The following is a 4,161-nucleotide window of genomic DNA, read 5'->3' as shown; positions in this document are numbered from 1 at the left end:
CTGGATGATCTGGTTTGTGTACTTTGGGTTTAGTGTAGAATCGACCAGGTTGAGGTTTCTTGTTGATAAGGAGGTCAGCCATGTAGTTATTGATATCACCATGTTCGACACCTTCTTTGACAGTTTTCTTGATTCCGTTGTTGAATTTAGATGAGGGGTCTATGTCAGTAGGTTGATAAAACTCCGTATTGTTTAACTGACTAAGGGCTTTCTCTATATATTTGTCCTTGTCCTGGGTGACAACAGCACCTCCTTTGTCTGCTGATTTAATAACGATATCCGGGTGTGGGACAGAATTTCGAGTTTTTCGATAAAAGTGAAAGTTCCGCATCATTGGGGTTATAGCTCGAGTAGTTGATGACTGCGACTTCCGTATCTGTAAGGGTCTGTGAGTCGATGGTACGTTGTTTGTTTAACTGCTGTTTTTTGTATTGGCTACGTTTTATAACGCGGCGGCTTTTCTTTCTCGATGTAATGGGTCCGTAGGTCTGTTCGGGTGTCGAGAAGTTCGTTGTTGCAGTTGATGGCAGTTTAGAGGGATCACGTGTTGAAGGTTCTAGTATAGAGTTGTTCGGTGCGTCCTGATGTACAGATGCGGGATTGTTAGTGGTTGTAACTTGAGAAGCAGAAATAAAAGTGGGATCTGAGTTGTTAATAGAAAAATTCAATGTTCCATTTGTAGATGTCCCTTCAAATATAGAAGATTGTACATTAGTTCCGGTGAAAACATGAATCGAATGACCGGTTATATCACTAGCAGAAGGGTACGTAGATTCCGGAATACAACTTATGGATGTATCGTTACGGCTTTGATGCTTGTTAATAGTGGGTATAGGAGAGAGAGAGACATGCTCAATGAGGGATAAATGCTGTTGTAAATAACAGTGGGGTGGGGTTCCGATGAGGGTATACAATTGGGTGCCCATTACACAGTAACTCGAAACGAGATTGAGTTCTAGGAGTAGGACTATTAACTTGGAGATAATTCCTATCGTAGAAAGTATTATAAATGCGCCAAAGAGACAGGTTTTTTTAATCTCAGTTTACGAAAACCTTGTATATCAATGTGAGGATGTGCTCGTAGTATCATAGTTTTTCTGGTATGAGTAGCATTCCAAATAGAATTAGCATTGACGACTATGTGAATAGTGGTGGCTGGAAGCGAAAGATGCATAGTACCTAGCAACTGATTAAACAACGTATTTACCTCATTGACATTATTACCCAGAAGTACCTAATAGTGTTTAATTAAAATGTCCAAAAGTTTTGTTGAAGAATCGTGTAGTATAGTTGACCAGTCGTTTTGCAAGCTGTGGTTGCACGATGTAGCCGTTGGATAAGACTTAAGTTGAAGTCCTTTAGATATAATCCCTGAGTTTGTAGGTCTTGTGGAGTATAGGTCTCCTGTCCATTTACGATTAAAGGGAGATAACAAGCTTTTTGTGTAAAATGACGTAACACCGTGGATGTTACTGTGTGAACCCCAGAGTTGAGGTTCGCCATGAATGTAAATGTTGTAAATAAAACGTGGTTCAGATAAATGAGGTAATATTTGTGTTATGGAGCTAAACACCCCCAGAACTGGTCAATTCCTTGACCCGTGGCGTACAGAGAAACGTCACATATGGTGGAGTATGCCTAATCCGTTGTAATTGTGAAAATATGTCGCTGTGATGAGTTTTGTTAATTTAGTCCTGATTTTCCTGTCTTCATTGAAGTTTCCAACCGGCGTCATGAATTCCTCCGTTCGATTGGAAAAATTTTCCGGCCAACCATCAGAGGATCCGTTTACTTGGCTCTCACGATTTCAAGCATGGGCACAGTTGCAGAGATTGAGAGATGAACAAATTGGCCCAGCATTTATGCTCAATTGTCAAGGCGCCGCATTGCAGTGGTTGAAGCGTTTGCCTGTCGGTGTACAACAAAATCCTACAAGACTTTATCATCATTTTAATGAACATTTTTCAAATCAACCAACATGGTTATTAGAACAAAATTTATGGAAACGTCAAATGAATTCTTTCGAAAATATTGAACATTATATCAGTGACATTGAAAGTATGTGTCAGGCTAAATAAGACTGATCAGGAGAAACTGTCAATTTTTATTAGGGGACTGACCCCCAACATTCGCCAAACTGTTATCCAGCATTGTCCTCAAACATTCCAAGATGCCGTACAGCTGGCCCGAGTTGTAAATCAGTCGCTGTTAGTTACGAGTGATGAGGTAAGTGGTTCAGTTCTCACCGCTCTCAACAGTCTTCAAGAACAAGTTGCCAAGTTGTCGGTTAGTAATTCTGTTACGTCAGCCCGTGTCGAAGATATTGGCGGTCCTCAGGTTAAATGTCAACTATGTAATAAATATGGACACATTGCTCGCCAGTGTTATCAGTTTAAAAACCAAGGCAGTAGTAGTTATGGAAATCGTAATAATTCTCAACAATTTCAACGAAGTGAGCCGAATCACGTACAGTGGGGACAGAGAATCGTGTACAACAGTAGTAGTTATGGAAATCGTAATAATTCTCAACTGTTTCAACGAAGTGAACCGAATCACGTACAGTGGGGGCAGAGAATCGTGTACAACATGTAAACCAGGATCAAGAACCACGCGCATCACTGAATCGAGCCACACGTTTACGGCCTAGTCACAATCGAGAACCAATTATCTGTTACAAGTGTGGTGGGCCTAATCACTTTGCTAGAAATTGTTTTGTCCGGACGGGAAACTGACGAATTCCAATAAAGTTTCTCCGTTTGTTGGAAGAGTGTCTAAAGGAGAAGAATTAAAACTGGACACATTGAACTGTGAACCGTTAGGTAATTATATTCGGGTGAAAATAAATAATTGTGGGACACTTGCTTTTTTAGACAGTGGTGCGGATTTTTGTGTCTTGAACTTTGGACTTGTTTTAATGCATTCTGCCAGATTGTTACCGCTTAAAGAGAAGAAATGTATTACAACTGCAAATAATGAACGCACTTCAATCTTAGGTCAGGTCCATCTACAGTTACAAATAGGACAAAGATGTTTACCAGTTAGATTTTTTGTTATAAAGAATTTGCCCCCTAAAATAATATTAGGCCTTGATTTTTTTGAGTGCGCACAATGTTAAAATAGACTTTAGTAATAAATCGGTTTCTATTGATCCTAGAAGACAATTAGTTAGCACTGAGGAAATTATTGTACCCCCCAAGTCACAAGTCATCACTCTTGCGCGAATTAAGGGTCCAGACTCAGACAGTCATTGGTAAATTTGTGTGTATTTCAAAGAAAGACATTTGCGTTGATGTTTCCGAAAACATACAGGTTAACAGTGATTTAAAGGTAGCTTCCCAAACATTTTGTACTGATGCGAATAAAAAGTGTGACAGTGTTTCAACTAATGTTTCTCGTGAATAGTCGTTAGACCAATCAAATGAAGTACAAACTTTGATTAATGAATATTCGGATATTTTTGTTGGCGATGATAATCGCTTGGGATATTGTGACATCTTACAACATGAGATTTGGATTAATCCACACCAGAAACCTCTCCGTCAACGCGCCTATAAATTGGGATCGAAACAGAAGATTGCTATGGAAAACGGCCTTAAAATTCAGGAAAATGAACGGAAAGCTATCTGCCCATTTCTACATTTTAGGAAAAGTTTATAAAATTCATAATCCTACAGTAGAGATATACCACCAGGAAGACCCATATGCAGCCAAGTTACAGCACCTACTCGTAAAGCTTCTTCTTGGTTTGACCGGAAATTACAACCGCTGGCAAAGCTTTACTGCCCTGAATTAGTTAAAGACACCACTCAATTCCTTCAAAAGATAGAAGCTATAAACAGCGAATCTATTCCCAAGAATGGTAAGCTTATGACTTTGATGATATCAGTTTATATCTGAATATTGTTATTTCTGAAAGTTTAGAAGCACTGAAACCTGCATTAGGTGAAACTAAAATTGTGACTAATGAAGATTCAGAATCAATTCTGCAAATACATGTAGCAGATTTTGTTCTTTGAATTTTCTGGTATGTTTTAAAGACATATCGGGGGCTGCCATGGGAACTCCGTTTGCTGTGACATATGCTAACATTTATATGTCATGCTCGATGAAAACCTACTATGAACCATTACCTAATAAACCAGATATTTCATGCAGATTTGG

The sequence above is a fragment of the Patella vulgata genome, chromosome 4, assembly GCF_932274485.2.
Source record: "Patella vulgata chromosome 4, xgPatVulg1.2, whole genome shotgun sequence".
Classification (NCBI taxonomy): Eukaryota; Metazoa; Mollusca; class Gastropoda; family Patellidae; genus Patella; species Patella vulgata.
Note: the sequence above shows the minus strand (reverse complement) of the source record.